The 21108-nt window shown below is 39.4% G+C and overlaps 1 long non-coding RNA gene across 2 annotated transcripts in view; it reads left to right on the forward strand.

Moving 5' to 3' along the window:
* The window catches only part of LOC110394967, a 69158-nt gene continuing 67170 nt past the window's right edge, over positions 19121 to 21108 (forward strand). For both annotated transcript variants that reach the window (XR_002436065.1, XR_002436066.1), the window contains exon 1: positions 19121 to 19224. This is a non-coding gene — a long non-coding RNA (uncharacterized LOC110394967). The remainder of the gene's footprint in view (positions 19225 to 21108) is intronic.

Consider the following 21108-nt stretch of genomic DNA (forward strand, 5'->3'; position numbering starts at 1 on the left):
GAAGGAAGAGGATGGTGAAAGCTGTCTAATGAAATCTCTGTGCTTGATACCACCTGAGGAAATGCCACTGATATCTGCTCTGGTTTTGGAGGCAGGGATCATTACCTTGCAGCATCACTGTCACTTTGACACATCCTGGCCTCTGCTGAAAGTTAAACAGACCAAGGGTTTGTCTTTTTCATCTGGGATTTAAAGCCTACTTTTTAGCACTTAGTCACTCTCCCAGACATAAGATATTAAAGTAATTATAATCTCAAGCTATGGGTAAAATATCTAGGTCAGCTGCTGATAACCACATGACAATAGGCTTATTCCCTAATGGGTGGCATTCAGAACAGGTTTTCAGTGGGTTTTGAGCATTTCAAACACGATTCTGGCCAAAGTCCCCCTCTGCGTTAGCAGTTTATGGAGGAAGGAGATGCATCAGAATGCAGACAGAGGTGTGAGTGAATAACTTACATCCAACTGAGGGCTTCTGTTGGTGGCCCAGAGACAGAACAGTAATCATCTCCAATATTTAGAAGTCCAGAATGAAAAAGAGAGACAAAAATTTGTTTCCGTGGTGGTATTAAGAAGTGCCTAATTGGTCAGCCAGCAGCCATAATGAATGAGATATCAGGACCAGAATCTGATTTATCTCACGAAATGGCAGTAGCAAAGATGAAAATATTTATTTTCGGGAAAAGGAGGGGTTGAACCAGCTTAGACTCCATTAATTGACACCAGTAGGAGCCAGAACATTCAAAATCAAAGCAGGGGAAGCCAAGATGAGGAATAAAGCTTGGAGTCATTGCTCTAAATACTGTCTGAAGCCATGAGAGCACACAGAGGAGAGAGGTGGGCTCTGAGCGGATGTACAGCAACCAGATACAACAAGAAGTGACCACATTCAAAGAATTTCCAGTATCTAACAGGAGGCTGTAAGAAAGAAAGGGATAGACTGTCTAGCAGAGGCCATCGTGACAGGACAGGTGTAAATGGTTTCAACTGAAAGATGGGAGATTAAGATTGTATATAAGGGAAACGTTTTTTTACAGTAAGTGTGATGAGGCACTGGAACAGGTTATTCAGAGAGGTGGTGAATGCCCCATCCCTGGAGACATTCAAGGTCAAGTTCAGCAGGGAGCCTGACCTCTGAGCAACCTGATCAATCTGTAGGTGTCCCTGTTCATTGCAAAGGAGTTGGAGTAGATGACCTTTAAGTGTCCTTTCCAGCTCAAACTATGTTATGATTCTACAGTTCTACAGTTCTCCGAATTTGTGGAAGTCCTGCTGCCTGTTTATCCACACGTCTTCTGTACACATCATCAAAACTGATGACATTCTTGTCGTTCCTTTTGTAAGCCCTGGTGATCAGTGAGAAATGTTGCCTTGAGTTCACCTTCCCAGAAGTTTTTCCATGTGATATTTGATGGAAGTAAAATGCTTGGTCTGGGTTTGATTTAGACATCAGCTTTAATACCATGATGCTGATGTCTTTCTTAAATGTCTGCCAGATTTTATTGAAGTAGATTTTATTATTTACAATGGGACATTACATATGTCTCAGGAAGGTGTTAATTTGAGTGAAGGCTGCGTGTATACTTCCCTTCTTTCATCAGCAGCTGCCAGTGCTGCAGGGATAATGCTATTATTCTGTTATTCTGTCATTCAGTAATATTATTCCTCAGGCCAGTAATCATTTTTGCCTTGAGCAGCCACCCTATGTTTAAGCAGCAGACCATGGAGAAAGGTGAACTCTCCAAAAGTAAAAAAAAAAAAGCATTCAGGGCTAACTATAATCACACAGGAATTTGCTGGATTCAGGAGCAAAGAAATAGGTGGTAGGCTTTGTGAAAGAAAGAAAGTCAGAAAAAAGGTTAGTAAGATTTATCTGAGAAGGATTCCTCACAGAAAGATTTATTACACAATGGGATGGCTGGAAGATGAAACACGTTTGTCTGAGGGTGCTTCCTGGAAGCGTCTGATGGAGCCTGAGGAATGGGCTGTAGGAATGCAGTCAGCATCTGGAGATTACACCAGGGGGAAGACCCATAGGATGATGTAGGAGTCAGTCAAGTTTGGGTTTCAGCACTATTTCGCATTCTCCTTTGCCCTCTTTTTTCTCCATACACAGTCACCCAGCACTGTCTTGAGTCCAATTCTTGCTATATTGCCTGGCACATACTTTCATATTTCTTTAGAAATAGGCAACCACGATGCACTACAATACAATTCTTGAATTATTTCAGATCCTCTGGGCTGAAAATAAAGTACACAACATGTACTTTTAGATCCTAAGTTCAGAGAAGCCCAGAGAAAGGCTCAGAGGACACCTGAAGTGATGTAACACCTACTGCTGAGCAGTCTGCCACGCCAAAGAGCCTGCCCTGCAACAACGTGGACATGAGGATGCTCCACTGCTAGATCTGATGGTCAGAAACCAGCTATGGGCTCGATGAAATTAAACTACAAAAGAAGATGTGGTCAGAGCCAAAAATATCCTGCATAATTCTACAGCTGATCACCTCTAGTGCTATGCCATTTTTGTATATTTGTCTGTTGATAACCATGTGCATGAACAGAGTTTGGTAGAAAGCCTTTGACCAAGAGTTTTTCTTTCCAGAAGAAAAAGAAAATTGAAAAAAAAAGAAAGTAAAACCTCTTATCTTGAAATATCACAATTTTGAACTATAAAAACAGATAGACTCTTTATTTTCACAAAAGCTCTCTCATTTTGCTAAGTGATTTTAATCATTCTAATTTTGTGTCAAAATTATGTTTAACATTTTTTTTTCTTTCCCTTTTTTTTTTTTCCTGGATTAGCTGTAATATTCTACTTCATAAACTTAAAAATGTTTGATGGTTGAATTAGTTTCGATGGGCAATTTACACTGTGCGGTAAATTCTGAAATTTTCCTTGACAAATGAAAACTGTTTTCTGAGAGGCTGAAATTTCCCAGGGGACAGAAATTCTATTTCCCAGTCACCTCCGGAGGAAAGCACATGTGAAAATGACAACTTTCCCTGCTCTGTAATAAAACATTGTCTCAACTGAGAGCTATTTATGACCAAGCCTACAAACGGTGATTCTTTTAGGGAGCATAAATAGCGTCAAACAAAAAACTGTCATTTTTCCTTAAAACGGGACAACTTTCTTTCAACTGATTTTTTTTTTTCAGAAGAAAATCTCTTCTATGCTGTGAATTGAATTAGAATTTCCCTGTTTGATTTAATGGTATGAGCTGGTAGACCTGAATAATATAAAAATGGCCATGCTTAGGTCAGACCAAAGGTTCATCTACTCTGAAATCTTTTTTCTGACATGGGCCAGTGGTGGCTACTTAGGAAAACAAGGATAGAAGATCTCATACTATTCATCCTCTCAACAATCAGTGACATTTAACAGTTAAACTAAGAAGTGAAAAGAAAGGGAAGCAAGAAATTTAGTATCTCCCCCTTTTCCCCAAGCTCCAGTTGCTTTATTTCAATTTCTATCCCTTTTCAGAATGTAATGGTTAGTAAAGAACATTTCATACCTTTATTGGTACAATCCCACCATTTAAGGCTCCAAATCAGAAGGTGCCTAAGCACTTCCTGAAGTCCCTTTTGTGTGCTCAGATTGGAGTTGTTGCTCAGAGTGCTTTCTGTAATTGATGTGCATAACAGAGGGTGTGTTCATTATAAGGTCTGAACTATGTACAAAGTCAAGAAGGAATAATAGCAAGAAAATAAATGCAGAGACAAAGTTTGTAGAAGAGCAAATGAGGTATAAACTGCCCATGAATAAATTTAGGCTGGTGATTAGAAGAGCATTCGTAATCATTAACATACTCATGCTCCAGAAACAGATTTTCAGTAGGAACAATGGTGCAAGAAGAAACTAAAATGGGGCTTCATGGAGCTTGATATATACCTGCATTACCCTGAGGGTCTCAGGAAATTGTCAGAAACTTTACAGAGAAACATCTCTTGAAGCAAGTCAAGGTGGTACAATATGGTACCTCGCTACTGAGTGTGCATCAGATGAACAAAATTTCAGTTAGGTTGTAAGCAGTAACAATCCACTTAAGTCAGTTTACAGCAGCCGAAGATACAGTCCTATTGCTTAGAGTTTGCAGACCCAACAGCAATTACACTGAAGAAAGAAAATACCAAACATATTTCCTTGGTGCTTTACTGATTTGCGTCATAGTCTTGATTCAGTAGCTAGTACTCTCTTTACTGAGAGACATGAAAGAAACCAAAAGCATCTTGGTACAGAAATGCAATAGAACTTTCTGAGTTCTACGTAACTGTCCTTTGAACCTCACGACTTCACTACCCAGGCATGCTTGCCTCTGAAGTCAATGCTTTGTAGCAATGATTTTTCTTTCCAAGCATAGAACAATTGGAAAGAAGTAACCATCACTCGCCCTCATTTGTCATATACCTTAAAGATTTGAGCACATTTTCATTAAGATGAAATACCATGACTAGAGACATTTCTACTGACCTGCCAAAAAATCAGCTCACCTCCCTTTTCTAATACAGGGCAAGCAATGTAATGTAAGGATGTCTACTTAATTTCTGATAATAGCTGAGTTTGCATGGGTAAATAAGAATGGACAAACTGAGTCAAATCAAATCTCAGTTCAACTCATCTTTTTGTCTTTGAGAGCACTAGAAGAGAACAAGCAGATATGCCATTTCCTCTGAAGGAATAGTCATTTGTTTCTCATGGATTTTCTGAACTGACTGTGATTTCTGCTGAGTATTTACTATTTCAAGATTGACTTTTCTTTCATATGTATATTCTGGCTCTCCTTGAGCCTGTGTAACTTTCACAATGATATCCTTTATCAAGCCATTCTTTGAATGAACAATGTACTTATGTAAAGAAAGCAGCGAGCAGTTAAGTTGGAGTACTGCATACCATAGGGTACTGTAGGGTGTTGTAGCTTGTAAAGAAGTGACATAATCAACTTTGTGCTAGCTAAGTCAGATACTTCTTTGTTTACTGCCAAGTCGAGACAGTATCCTTGATAACTGCTTTGATACCCATCTTAGTTGTGTTACTACTGTATGCTATTACCAGTACCCCAAACCCCAAAACAGTCTTTGTCCTGAGTTACACACTGTGAATTTCACAACTACATTTTCCCAGTCATTCACCTTTAGAGTGTCCAGAAATATTCACTTTATTGTCTTCCAAGTGTTACCAGTAAAAGTACATTTCTGGAGTCCAGATGTCTTATGGCACTGTTTTCCTTACTGTATTTCTTCAAAAACCATGCAGTGAAACTTCTGGTGATAGGAAGTATGGACACACTTGGGGAGCGTGTGGGCACACAGTGGACAAAGAGACTTTAGATCAATTATAAAATGTACCATGGAGGGCTGTGAAGAAGTCACTTAATGAGCTTGAGGAGAAATCCTGCTGCAGGCTGGTGCTTTGTCCTCATTGCTGTTGCATCTTTCATTCCCATGTGAAACTCTTCCGATCAGAATTATAAATAAATTGCAAGGTGGGGTGGAATAAAGCTATCAGGATGACAAAATGAACACACTCTATGCTTAAAAGCAAAATCATTGCACATTTCCCCAAAATAGGATTATTTTACAGGCAGACACAGTGCTAGATAAAACCTTGGGTTTCCTATAGCCTCTCCAGCTTAGTTCATGTATAATTCCTCTGCTGATCAGTAGAGTTAATAAAAAAATAAAAGGATCTCTCTTTAAAGCTGGAAGAGACTCATGTACCCATGTATACTCATCTTCAGGATAAAGATTTAATTACCTTGAGAAAAGGCTAGAAAAATGATCAAACTCTGGCACCTGTTACAACTGGGAAGATGGTGAGGAGGGCCAGCGTACAATAATTAAATCTTTATCACCCAGAAAAGAGTCTCCAGCCTGCAGTGTCTTCCTGGTGAATATCATCATGTTTATTTTTAAATGTACTCCCTGCCAGCATGTCCCAAAGTCATTTCATATACACAGCTGGCTGGGAAAAGGCAAGCTGGAGCTTTAAAATGCAAGAGCTAAAAGGAGAAGGAGGGTGGCTAGCCAGAAATTTAGCAGCAAAAAAAGGCTGAGATGGATGCTTTCCAAGCCCAGGAATAGGTGACCTACATTTCCAGACCTGTCTGAAAAGGCCAGATTTTCCAGATCTTGGCATACCCTTTTTATGCAGATGCTGAATTTTGTTTTACTCTCTGCTTTTCAGTTCTTCCTGAAATTGGGCTGTTTCAGATGAGATGACAAAAGAAGGATTTACGGATGGACTTCTCCCAGGCAAGGAGCAACAATGTCACAGCTGAGTGAATTTTGTGAATGATGAACAACTGTGCAGAGATATTTTGCCATGTGTGGGATCAGTGGCAGTGACTGCACCGTATACATGCATCATTCTCAGTGTTGCCCTCCCCAGCATATCAATTGTGCACAAGATCAGCCCATCGAGTTTTGGTCTAGTGATGTTCCTGGACCTTAACCAGTCACGCTGCCTTTATCTGATAGGGGCAGTGGATTTCTTTTGTAGAGAATTCAAACTGTGGGAAAGGGTTTTACTCTGCTGCAGTGTGTTCACAGTGTTTTGGATTCAAGTTACTAATGACACCATGAATGTCTCATTAGAATCATAGAATCATTCGGATTGGAAAAGACCACTAATATCATCTAGTTCATCAGCTCACCACTACCATGCCCACTAAACGTGTCCCTAAGTGCCATATCTACCCTTTCCTTGAAAAGCTCCAGGGATGGTGACTCCACCACCTCCCTGGGCAGCCTGTTCCAATGCTTGAATACTTTTTCTGAGAATAAATTTTCCCTAAAATCCAAATTGAACCTCCTCTGCTGCGACTTAAGACCATCCCCTCTCATCCTATCCTCTATGGTGAGCTCTCTTTCTCTCCTCAAGATTTGTCTAGTCTTTCAGCTCAACCTCCCCTTCCACAAGAAGCCCATGCCTTTAGTTTTTGGTGTAGTTTGGATCTTCATTTATTTATCTTACTAACAGAGTGATAAAATATATATATTTTTAAAACATACTTAAAAAACAAGGGCAGCTTACCCCTAGAAGGGTTTGCTGCAATCCTGAGTATACATGCCAAGAACCAAATATGTTTCCAAATATAGCTATGTTGCTTTATTCTTTACCTTTCTCTATGCAAGTGTGTGTGTGTGTTTGTGTATTCTGCAGGGATTAGTCATGGATTTGTAAAGCAGATTTTCTCAAAAAAGATATTCTCTGCCTCTCATTCCTTTGATACAACTTCAACATCTTTTTCAGTGTAATTTTTTCTCTTCCTCCTCTCTGTACATTTTTGTGTGTGCGCTTGTGGGTGTGTATAAATATATATGTCTATTGTAGTTGTCTGGAAGTAGGAAAATCCATTTTCTTTAACAGTCATATCTCTGAGAAACAGACTCAGAGAAAATCTTTTAAATGCTAAATTAAAAAACTTGAACTGTTTGGCTTTTCCAGTCAGCTTCTCCTTAATTCTTTTCTCTCTCACTCTTGCTCTCTCATTCTTACTTTTGCACTGAGTTTTCTGTTTAATTAGGGAGGAAGAAAATAGTGACTTCAAGTCAAGGACATAATCTCTTTCCAGGCTGGAAAAGTCATAGTCCCCTGGCATAGCCTCATCCAGAAAAAGGAAAACTCCCTCTTAAGATACAAAGCTAAGAATCTGATGCCAGTGTAGCACCCGTTGAAGGTTGTGAGAACCTTTTTATCCATTTGTATATATTACTTTGGATGTTGAATCCCTTTGGTTGTGAGTACGTCAGTCCCTGGTTGATACCTTGGTATGCTGAGGAATGACAATACCCAGAGGATACTGTGCTGAGTTGTCTGAAGGACCTTTGCATCAGTGGGCACAAGCTTTGTTGTTCATTCAGTAGACCATTTCTCTTAAACAGGCTCGTAAAAATGCTGGAGAGGACTGTGTTTTACTCCCGTGTAGTTTATTTTCTTCAAGTTGGGAGCCAGTTTTCTCCATTTACTCATGCTGTGCTACAACAGGCTGTTTATTCATTTTAACACGCTGCGTTTTGATTCACATCCAAGGTTTCTCCATTCCGCATACAACTCATCTCATGCAACATCAGCAATGTGAAACTGACTGTCTTGGATAAGAGAGGATACTCCTATTCTTGGACAAAAATCTTTAGAAAGAACGATTTACAAATGGGAAATTTTGAAAGTTATTGGGGGATTCTGAAATTTACTTCAGATTAGATGTAGATCTTTTAATTGCCTACAAATAGATGAGATTTTCCCACTGCATGACAGGAGACGTTATATAATCTCCAAGTATAATCTCCAACCTGAATTCCATGGAAACAGTCTGAAATGGCACTTGATCTCCCCCCTTCATGCTCAGCATGAAGAAGGCTCAGATCTCATCACAGGAAGCAACAGTACCACAACACACTTCCTGCTTACAGGAAAATACTTTCCTCTGAAGAGTACTATGGACCTTTTGTCTTCGCGAACCGTTCATTACAATGCTTTATCAGAAATAAAATTAGTAATATAATCTATCGACTCTATTTACTTCTAACTTTTCTGCTACAAACAGTGGCAGCCACAAGATTCCCATTTACCACAAAGGACAAATGACTGCATTTGTGGTTTTCTGAACTATTAAGCAATATTCTGTGTATTTACTGCAGAAGTCAACAGTATAGAGCATACTGGGGGCTTCAACTCTGTTTATACTGTGAGCAGATAACTTGCATACAGCTTATTGGACTTCAGTACACAGTGTGGAGTTCTGAATGGCAGTGAGTCCATAGGAAACAGTTACTTGCACTAAAATGCAGCAATTTCCTCCATGCGATGTGGGAGCCGAGATCATGGAGCAATCATTTTCAGTCAGAGGAGTGTGGAACAATGTCTGCAAATGAAATTATAGCTTGAGGAAAAGGATTTCTTTGAGGCAGGATGGAATGTAATTACCCAAGTTGGACTTTTGCCAGGACACTGATGTTTAAAACACTTTCTGCTCTTGTGGAAAGTGCCACAGGATCTTTTAATGACTGCAAGGGAATGGGCTTTGGATATTTTTTTTTAATTTTATTTGAGTATCTCATTCAAAAAGCAGAATAATAAAACGAGAAAGAAAAAAAAAACTATCAAAGAAAAAGTTAATCTTTGCAAAGCGATGGAATATGTAAATCCCACTTTGAAATGGTAATTTATTAACTTCTTTTAAGATAAAAATGCAATTAGCTCATTCTTTCATTTCCCACCCTCCTAAAAAAATACACATATATTGTTATGACATCCTTTGCTCCTGTGTCAAATCTGCATCATTTAATTTTGCTGCAGTGAAACTTGTGGGTTTTATGTACAAAAAAAAAGACTTTTATTTTTTCTGCCTTTTTTTCATTCTTGACTGTAAATAAAAGAAAATAATCCTAAACTCAAAAATAATTGCTGTCAAAAATCCACACTTTGTTGAATTTTATAAAATTATGGGCTATTTTTATATCACATTCAGTGTCAGTAGAGAGCAATCAGGAAGTGAAAAGGATTTTTTATCATTCCCAGTTTATGCACAGATATACACTCTGTGGCTCTGAAGGAAAAAAAAAAACTATGATGTGCGATGGAAGAGTAAGCTTGTCTTATTTTCCACTTGCTCATTTTTGTAATGTAGCTGCATCTATATGTAGCTCTACACACAGAACACTGTTTATTCCTAGCTGGCCAGCCCAGTGTAACTGTTCTGAATGCACTGCAATTTTATCACTGCGTTTTTCCCATTTCATCAGTATTTTGTGTAGCTGGGTTTAACTGTCTGGTCATCGCCTATATTCAGATATATGCTTGTCAATGTTATATAAAGGGTATACATAATTAAAGAGTTAAATAAATAAAGATTAAAGAAATGATGTTAAGTAGATAAATTAATGAGATACTGGAAAGATTTCTTTGATAACAGTAGAATCTGGAGATTGGTGTGTTTTCTATCCTTCTAATTTGAGCATTCACAGAGGGTACAGTAGCTCATTGCTTTCTCTCTGTAGGAACTTGAATTCACATCTGACTCCAAAGAGAGATTTGTAGTCACAAAGCTCTTGAATACTCTCTGCAACTTCACTGAGAGTCATTTCTGCCAGGGCTGCTTCACATTCTTCAGGCTATCTCAATAGGTATCAATTGTAAAGTAAAGCGAGTGAGAGGGAGTTGCTTCTTAAGAACCGATACACTTCTTTAGCAGAGAAGGGACTGGGAATGGGATTCACCTCCCCTATTGTTAGGCATCTCTAAAGTATATGTCTCTCTCTGTATTAAGTTGTCCAGGCTCCCACTACGATTTATAGAAATATAGTTCATAGACTTGAGGGGCTGCAATTCCTCTCCTGCTAAAAGAGATTTTTGCATTTGAAGGAAAGAGATGTGTCTCTTCCATTCTGAGTCTCTCATTTTATGGTCCTAGTTCTCATGGATGCCTTTAAACTTGAAACATAATGCAAGAAGATATCCAAATATTATATGTGGTGAGTGAAACGAAGACAAATTAAAATCAGAGATGTGACTCTGAGCTTGGGAGCTAGGCTGTTACCAAACTCAGAAGAGAAGGCACCCCAAAGAGACAGAAAGAGCTGTGAGTTGAGATGTCATATTTGGGGAGTAGCAGCCCATAAACCTATTGAGATCTGAGTTCAGACTCTGCTTGGTTCTGGAAGAAAGATACTGTCTTTGCAAGTGTTATGAAGAGCTGGTTAGCAGCAGGGCTCACAAGGACCTGCTCACTTCTGGAAGCACCAAGTTACCACCAGCTGATTGACTTCTTTGAGTGATCAGAATGAAAAAGGCTTAAGTTAATGATTTCCTCCCCTTTCTGTGGGTATCTTGTGTCATCTTATGGACCAAAAAAAACCCTGATCTGATGGTGTAAGATGCATATCATTTCTCCGCAAGTGCTAATGATGCACTTCTAAGAAGGAATTGAACATGATGATCCTTATTACTCACTTCTAACTTGGGACATTCTATGACTCTATTTCTGATCTCTTTATTTTCTTTACCCTGAGTGATGTTCACCTAAATCTTTTCTTATTTCCAGAGACTCTTTTGACTGATGTCTCTGATTCTATTATTATATTTTCTCAGTTTTCCTCCATGAAATGTTTACTGGAAAGCTGATGCCTTAAAATTAATCTTGGAAATTCCTGATCCCTCCAATCTGACGCAGAATTATCATTTAGCATGCAGGATTTTTAATTGGCAGGCATGATCTAAACACCCTGCCTCCTTTTATCAGATGTGATTGTGAGCCCCTAAGTTCAGAGAGAACTTGGGGTTGAGGGCAGGTTCTAGCATTGCTGGTCGGAAGCACTAATGAAAGTTGTTTTCTCAATTTTTCCCTTTTTTTTTTTTTAATCAAATGTGATTGTGAGCCCCTAAGTTCAGAGTGAACCACCTCAATTTCTGAGGACTGTGCTGGTATTTTAGTAATTGCCTCACCACGGAGATGGAATCCTATGTCTGGAAAAAGGACACAAATCATTGATCATCCTGCCAGCTCTGGCAGTGACAAGAACTCAGGATTTGTGCTCCCCACTGTCATGCATAGTATTGCTGGTAACCATGGTGTCCAAACGCATGCGAACGAAGTCTAGCTTCTTATATAATGTTTGCAGCACAGCAGCACTACCAGACTTCCCATTTAAAGATTTGTCTTGGCAAGAAGGGATTTAATACTTTTCATTAGCAAATTTAGGGATTCTAAAGCCCTATTATAGAGATCTGCCACCCACATTGTGAGCAAAGTAGCTGTACAATGGACGATTATAAAGCAAGATGATGAAATGACATTTCGGCTAAGAACTTTATTGTCTCTACACACTCAGCCTTATAATCCCATGGAAACAATTGTGTTTAATAAGAAGTATTGTTATTTCCTTCTGAGTGAGTGAGCATTTGCTCTGTATCCCCACAAAGGTTAAATATAGCAATGAATGACTCTGTACTTTGTTAAGATAACTTCACATTTCCATCACCTTCAAAAGAAAAAACAACACAACACACAGAATATTAATAATATCACGGTATAGAATGCTCAAGACACAGCAGAGAGTAAAAATAATCGTTATTATCAATTTACATTATTTAACAATTATCACTGTGAGAGTTTCCAGAACAACATTTTTTTTAAAATAAAATTGACATGAAATAAATAGTCACTTTCTTTCCAAATTTCACTCTATGGAGCTTTAATTCCAATGAGCTATAACACAGCTGATGACAGAGAAGACTTTCTGCATGCTAATGGCACAGGCACATACCCGTGTGCTTCTAAATCCACTTTGCTTCAAGATACTTTGATCACTTTGTATTCTACATGGGAAAAAGGCTGTTTTACAAAGACTAAATGCTGTAAATGGATGACCTATGAAAGTACCGCCTAACTCCTCACTCCTCAGATATTCTTCATTTACCCAAGGGAATTTACATGCACAGGAAAAGTTTCCAGGCAAATAGGACTTTGCTGATACATATTTTTAGTATGGTCTCTGGTGTGGTTTTAGCCTGAGCACTGTCCTAGCAATTCCTGTGCACTGAGAGCTGGCACAGCCCCAAAAGCATTCCCAACAGGCAGTCTGGATGCAGCCACTTCACAGACTGAAAAAGTTTAATTGCACAAACATATATCATCACTGGCCCCAGTGCTGAAAAATGCTCTCAAGCTTCCTTAATTTACTTGTGGAGACTGTCGCCTCAGTGGAGGAAAAATATGGTTCCTATTTGAGACACACGCAGGACACAGTTTTAGCAACAGCCCTTGGCACTTGGATATGCACAGTCATTTCGGCTGGAATTGCCACCAGACAGAAACGAAACACTCTCCCAGTGACCAGGAGGGGCTGTAAAATTTATGCTTTGTGGTATAAGTCAATATCCAGCGATGGATGGTAAAAAATTCCCTTCCTTTAGGGGCTACTGGTGTGCAGGTACCTGCTGGGAGATAAAAGCCAAGTGTGTGGGCATTGAGTATTTACAGGACTGGGATTTACTACTGGGACACAGAGCACTGCAACCAGGAACTCAAAGAGAGAATGTCAGAGCCTTTTTCAGCCCAAATTGCCTCTGGGGATGAGATAGCCACTGGTGCAGTGCAGATGGTGGTCGGAGCTTGTGCTCATTCTTTGCTGTTATCCAAGAGAACTGAGCCTCTCAGCCAGGATTTCTAACTCAGGCTCAGTGATGGTACTGTAAATGATTCCCAGAAATAGCTGACTTGTGTTTGACCAGCATCTGGTGAAGTCAAAACAGGCACACTCAGTTCCTGAGAACTGGAAGTCTATATTAGCCCATAGCAGTACTTTTAGAGAAAAGCTTATGCATTTCATTGCAGATGTGTCCCAGAAGGTTCAGTAAGTGGGGAAAGATCTCATCAGCTCATCGTATTAACCCAAAGACTAGGTGTTAAAGGGTTTTTCAGTCTGTAACCTCCTTTGTTTTCCCCAGAAGTTAGGCACATCTTCAGTGCTAAAACTGTCCAGAACATCCGTAATGGCCTTTATTAAAATAGAATCATAGAATCATTAAGGTTGGAAAAGACCTCTAAGATAATCTAGTCCAATTGTCAAGCAATATTAATCGTTAAAATATTATATTCATTATAAATATGAGACAATATAAAATACATTTAATAATTATGAATCAGTTTATATCTATATGATACAAAAGAAATACGTCAACTTTATTCTATCTATTACGAGGCAGCAAAGGTGGGATGTCTTGATTTCTGGAAATATCTCCCTCATTCTATTGTTTGTATTAGATTATGGGGAACATACATCTCACCTCATCTTAGGTACCAATATCTAAGTTCACTTTAAAATAATAAGAGATTTGGTTATGGTCAGTGTGCTTTTGTATCTCATTCAAACACATGGAACTACTTAGGGAAATCAGGAATCTCTTCCTAGTCTCTGCTGACATAGGAACTTGTCTCCAGCTGGCCATGGAAGAATCAGAAAATGCCTTGTAGATGTCAATGTCTACCTGCACATGTTGCATGTGAGTAGGTGGAAATTTGGCCAGGTCCTAAAAATCTCATTAGATGGCCATACCTAACTGAGACAAACTTGGCAGAGGCTGAAATGCCACTTAATTCAGCACCAAATATACTTTCCATGATGTGAGAATAAAAGACATCAGGATGGCCATATGGTATGCAGTACTCAGTTATCTTATTCCTTCCTGACTATGACTGGTAACCGATTATTAGATTTAAAAAAGTGTAGGAAGAAAGCATATTTTTAGTATTCCTTCCCTGGTATAAACTCACCCTGCTTCTTCACAAGATTGATTTGGGAAGTTATTGAACTAAAGGTTTCCTTTACAGTGTTTGATAGAGTTATGATGAGCTCCTGCTTCATGAGCCTTGCTTTTTTGCACACAAACATGGATGCCAGACTTTGATTACTGTCATCTCAGTGACGTACATTAGCATGTATTCTGTGTTCAGGTGGTAGCAACACTAAATACTGGCTTAACAACAGGTAGGTTTAAGGAGAAATTATTGTGAATGAGGGAAACTGGAGCAGATTTCAGACAATATGAAAGTAGGCTTGTATTTGGCTTATCATAGAATCATTAAGGTTGGAAGGACCATTAAGACCATCCAGCCCACCCGTCAATCCATACCCACTATGTCCACTAAACCATGTCCCTCGATGTCACATCTCTTGAATACCTTCAGGGACAGTGACTCTAGCACTGGGCAGCCTGTTCCAATACCTCACCACTCCTGAGAAGAAATTTTTCCTAATATCCAACCTGAACCTCCTCTGGTATAACTTAAGGCCATTATCTCTCATCCTATCAATACTTACCTGAGAGAAGAGGCCAACATTCACCTAACTAAAGCCTCCTTTCAGGGAGTTGTAGAGAGTGATGAGATCTTCCCTGAGCCTCCTCTTTTCCAGATGAACAATCCCAGAATATCAGCCATCTCTTCCACTGACCCTGAGGCCTGATTATCGGTTTCTCAGTTTTTTATAAGAAATAAAAATAAGCCAATTTGTTGAACTATTCTACATGGACACTGTGATTTTTGGGTATTCCATTCGAGCTGACTTCTGAGATTAGAAGTTTATGGACCTAAGTGCCAGTATTATTGACTGTGAATATGGGACTGGAGACAGATGTACGGTTACATGTACAGGAGTGTTTGTTCTTGCTGTCAGTTTATATTAGGCATCTATGACTAAAATGTGCCTAATGCCTTCATGTTCTTTTCTCATTTGCTTCTTACCTACTACAGCAGTGTTAAAGAAAACAGTTGATACTTCAGCAAACAGTGGAGAAGGTTTGTATAATGAATAATGTATCACACTGCAAGAATAAATGAAATACATCTTTCACTTTGAGAGATTAAAGTGCAGATTGCCCTCTGCTCTTGGGCATATTTCAGGTAGAAATTATTATTTGACTGCTTCTATCATTAAAGATATGTTCAGGGTTGTAACTGTGTTGGGTGCTATACAGACTAAGAAGGAGAAAAAAAGTCTCAGCTAGAAATATTATTTCCAAAGCATTTTTGCTATTGGAAGTCGTTCTCAGTCATTTTCATCCAATTAGAGGACACAAGCAATGTCATGTGAACTGTGATGCTAATCAAAATACATCTCTGATTTTATCCTAGTGGGTCACACGGCAGTACAAAATGTCATTATTAGCAATACTCTACTGATAGTTACACCATTCTAGCACACAAAGCATGGAAAGGCTCTGAATTATTAACAACAACTGGGTCGGTATCTCAGCTGGTGTAAACTGGCAAGGCTAATTAACTGATATACCCCACTGACAATCCACTCCTTATTTGAAGAATAACTCAAAATAACAGAAATTCGAGGAAGTCATAAACCTCTTCTTGCTACACGATGCTAACTCAGTTTTGCTATCAAGCTTGCTGGAATGCACGGCAGTCTATAAAAAGTGAGTTTGTGGCTGGGTTGTATCTAATACGTACATGTGCAATTCTGTGCAGGAGGGAAATACATTGTTTTACATTTACCTTCTTTACCCCACTGCAGAATAAACCTCGAGTGCTGCAATAAGGGCCATATTTTACAGCAAGTATATTGCCAGGGTGATTAGGTTTCCCATTCAGCTTCATCAGATGGCTACACAGCAGGATGCATTCCAAATTTATTTGATAGTTTGTCAATAAGCAGCTTCCTTTTAATAGCTCTTAAGTTCATGGACTTGAAAACAAAATGCCTCATGCTCACATTTAACCAACTGGTCCATAAGAGGGATCTCTTTTTTTTTCTGGCATACAGGACAGATTGAAAACTGCCCTCTGAGGTAGGAAAACTATCCTCTGTATTCTGCATCATTCATTGACAGGAGAGGCTGTTCCGCCTGTGTACATGTGCAAGCTGCACTGGGCAGGGTGCCTGCATTATCACAAGCACATTCTCAGCTGAAAACCTATGACCAGAGGTCAGTTCTTAGGAGATCAAAACACAAAACCTTGACAGTTTGTTATAAAAGGGTCAAATGGTTGCAAATCCATGACAGTACAAGGTACCTCTGTAAGGTGTAATGCTTGCAGGCACTTTTGAGTGTTAAATTGTTTTCCTCTCTTGTCCCTCTCCTCTTTGAAATCTTCGAAGACGTGGGCTTCTACCTTAATGCAATAAAAATTTCTTTAGATGAAATTCTTCTGTTCTGTGCAATCAAAGAAGATCCTTGAGAGATATGACGACTTTGTGGCTAGTATCTACTTCTGCTACCTAAGTACAATCTGGACATCAGCCAGAGTATCTGAGAGTGAACTCAAATTTCCTTCTGTCAAAATGACTTACATTGTTTTTAGAAAACGAACAAACAAACAAAAAGCCACGACATACAAACAGTAAAATAGGTAAAGGAACCATATATTTTTACAATAAATTTTCTAAGCCAGATATCCCAAAAGGACCTAAGTGACATTTTTCTTTTAGTCTATGTGCCAAATAAAGTCAGAAAGTATTGCACAAGCTGCTAGGAGCCAAGGTGACTCCTTGTATTACTGTTGTGCTTTGGAAGAAAAAGCGTAGAGAGGGCAGAAAATTGCATTGCTGCCCATTCTGTATGATTCTCAGACTAGCACCACTGACTGCTCCTACAGTTGGAAAAGGTAAATTGATTTGCAGTGCCGTATTTAGCGTTAAATCAGCTGGTTTGGGAATAACCAAAAAAAGATACCTCCGGCTAAAAGGGCAAACTGCTATCATTCTCCTTTTCACATGTCAGCCTGAATAGGCACAGGTCAGCTCCTATGCAGAAGCGATGTAGTTATGGTAAATGATGAACCCCCTGATTCAGAAATTCTTTCAGTCTTTGTTGCTGCTGTGAATCTTTCTGGCAGGAAGTATAGGCAGGAGAACTTGGGTATGTCCCTGAGTTTTCAGTCTCCTCTATTGCAGCTGTGTGGATTTTTTTCCTGTTTGACTTTTGCTTGCACGTGCCCAGCTGAAGAGAAAATTGGCATTCTTACTTTTGAAGAGTGCTCAGTGCCTTGTAGATGCTGGGGGACTGGAAAAACAAGTGAGTGGGAAAAAGATGAAAAAGAAATATTAGCTACATTTAGGCCATTCTCCTACCAGTGTCTGGGTGCTTTCCAGACTATTTTCTTTAGCTGCAACTTAAATGACTCTTGTAATCGGATTTCTACCATTTCCATAGAGAGCGTCTTCTACAATATAATTTTCTTTATTGTGATTTGTATCTATTGCTTGTTGTTGGCACTTTTACCCAACCTTAAACACTAAGTACTCACTGAAATTATCTGTTTGTGGAGGGAGAAAAGTGTCACTGATGTGCTTTGCAGCAGTTATTTCCCTTTAGATAAAGTCACTGTAGAACCTGACCGTGGTTCAATCAGCAGCAAAGCATCTTTTGACAGAGGTTGTGTCTGTGCTGCAGGTGCTTCGTGGGCAACTCCAGCACTTCTCGACGTGGTTTGCTGCCTTCAAAGAACTTTGTGGTTCTCTGGCCACATCATGAGCCAGACTGAGCTGGGAACCAAGCTGCTGTTTGGTGTGGGAGAAGCTGCAACACAGAGATGTTCTCTTGGCCATGAAGTTTGTACCATCCTAGCACACATTATGAAGAAGTGACATTTAAACACGTCATGGTCTCACATGTCATCTTAAAAACAAGGAGAAAATTCAGCGGTATCACTCTATTCTATGTTGCTTGGTGCTGTTAGGTATAGCTACTCTACTCATACTGCAGAGCTGGGCTCTTTGGCGTACATAAGAGCAGGGAAGCCATCTCACTGCCAGAGAGTTTAGTTCTTGAGGTCTAACCCTTTTTCTATCCCAGATACAGCAGACCAGGTATCTTATTTTCCTCTAACACCATTTCTCCATCTTTAGACTAAGTAGAGACACTAACTCCTTCAGAAGCCATTTGCAATCAGCTGGAAAAAAAAAAATATGATGACCAAACGGTGTTATTTTTTTTTTTAATAGAGATCCCATCCACCTCCAGCAGTACCCAAGAACTCAGCTGATTTATTTGCCCCAGAGATGCAACACTGAAGTTACTTCTACTACATGCTCAGCTGTGTGAGGCTGGGTGAGAACTTGGCAGGTACAGAGACTAGGAAATAAGCGAAGAGAGTGTAGCTCAGGTTATATATAAAGGTAGAAGAGCACAATTACCAAGACCTTGTATAATGGTATGTGATTATTCATTCTGCTCTCCCTGAATCATCATCTAAGATTATACAGCATACCTTTTTCTTCCAAGCTGTCCCTCACTCCAGTTTCATTTTATTTATTCTTTCTTTTTATATTGTGAAGTTTTATCATCCATTTAACCTGTTACTGAATAGTCTTTATCTGAAAGTGTATTTGGATTTATTTGTTGTGGCACTTTATATCTTCTTAAAATCAGTAAATAAAACTCAATTAAGCTTCAAAACAAACTCAGCTATCTCCCTCTGATTATCCTCTCCCCTTTTCCTACTTTTCTCCTTTCACCCTGTCATGGTTTTGTGATTTTTCCCGTCGGTATTCCACATCATTACATCATGTAAGGCACAGGCAGTTAAAGAGTTAATTCCCTGGGTACTGCAAACTGCCTTTTTTGGTGTGACCCTCCGAGGGGGAGGGGAGGAGGTGCACTCCCCAGGGGTCTTTGCGTGGGAGGGGTGGTGAAGCCGCCTGGGAGACGCGGGGTCTCTTCACTTCCTGCCCGGTGGAGACGTACGTGGTCCTCCTGCAGTTTACTGTGTAAGATTTTCAGCCTGTAAACTCTCGGTTATAATTCTACTAGCCTCATTTTCGATATATTTAGTAAAATTAGTTGTTCCTCCTCAGATTGGTGCTGCTGTTTTTGTGTTAGATCCGCCTACAAGTTCCCTGCCTTTCCCCTCTTCCGTTTGTTTCCCCAGGGTGTGGGTCCGCGGCCTCCCTGCCGCTTTAGCCGCCGGACCGCTCGGGGCCGGCCCCTGCCCGCCAACAATTTTTTTTTTTTTTTCTCTTTTCTCTCTCTCTTTTTTTTTTTTTTTCTTCCGGGCCTGTCTCCCTTGTCACGGACGCAGACCCTTAGATAATACCGTGACACGCTCCTAGTGACCCACCCCAAAACAATTAGTATTCTCATCTGCAGTAAGTAGGGTTAATTTTACTTCTAATTCTGAGGGTTTCTGTTGAAATAGGAAGTGTATTGAATAAGTAGGCACAGATCGAAGTGCAGCCATTACAGTTCATAACTGTAGGTTATATCATGTCCTCTTCCTTTGGGAGGGGGAAATCCAAGCAGGCCGCAGATGTCTGAAGCACAGAATACACTTTATGAAATGAGGTGAAAATGTCTCATTGTATGAAAGCAGGTTCATGATTGTTTCAGCTGAACTGGTTGCATAAAAATGACAAATCTGAGTATTGCTTAAAAAAATTACAAAACTTGATTTTGTGGATTTATATAAGGTATTGTTCACATTATAAATCTCTTCTCCCAAAGAGGCTGGTCACTTGCTGCAGGTGAAAGTTGTGTCTTAGGTGCCTTAGTCTCAAAGGTGATTATAGCAGCATCTTCAACTGATCAAATGAGACTTGTAGTAATCAAAATTTCCTGTTTGACTTAAATGCAATCCAGAGAAACCCAACTGAACTCCCTCCTCTAGACTTGCAAGTTGCAGGACTGTTCTAGAGCACTATCACTGACCCACAAAGGAGTTATGGTGATCTGAAGGAAGAAACCCATATGAGGCATCTGCTTTTTGGAGCACTTTCAGAGTTTTGGTGGCAAATTTAAAACATACTAAGCTGCATTTTTCAGATGGGAAATCAAATGACCTTTTTTCTTAATTTTTTTTTTTTTTTTGAGGCCTCTGAGAATTAATTGCAAGGGAAGTAGTCAGGGGAAAGAGAAGGGAGCAAGCAAAATGGCAAGACCGAGCTCCTTGAAGACATACCCTTGGAGAGAGCTTTAGGGTTGAAAAGCTGACACTTGTCAGAAAGCACTCTTGGTGCACTAACAAGACAACCTAGGCAACCCCTGGGGAAAATAAAAAAAATAATTCCAATCAACAGGCATGTCTTCTCATCCTGTCTGTCTTGTTACTGAACCCTTCTGTACATGTCAACTGTCAGAAGTATTGCAATGACAATTTCATGCCTCACTGCTTAAAAAAAAGAATTTTCATAAGAATTGCATTGATTCCTTTCCAAAATGTATTCTGTTCCCTTGAATTTTCAGATCTAAGTCACTTTTGAAAGCAAAATTTAGCTATTTCAGGCACTTGGACCTTGCACTGCAGGAATAAAACTAAAACTAATAGCCCTCATGTTTACACAATAGGCATTTCAGACTAGTAAACTAAACACAAACCAGGAATTTATATTTAAACACCCCTTTCTTGGCCTTTCATTTATATTATTATATGAAGTTCACTACTAAAGTAAAGAGTATAACTTGTATTTCTTTTGGAATGTCCTCATTTTCTTTCTTAAGATAGCTTTACATTACCCCAGGAGCAAGTCTTTAAAATCAGTTTCAAAACCATTTCTTTCAAGTGTACTAGTTGGGGTTGGTTTAGCTTTTTCTGGGATCATAAATAGTGCACATAGTCTACCTGAAAAAAAAGATTTGTTTTGATAGCTTTGTTTAGT

Source organism: Numida meleagris, chromosome 2 (assembly GCF_002078875.1).
Source record: "Numida meleagris isolate 19003 breed g44 Domestic line chromosome 2, NumMel1.0, whole genome shotgun sequence".
NCBI classification, from domain to species: domain Eukaryota; kingdom Metazoa; phylum Chordata; class Aves; order Galliformes; family Numididae; genus Numida; species Numida meleagris.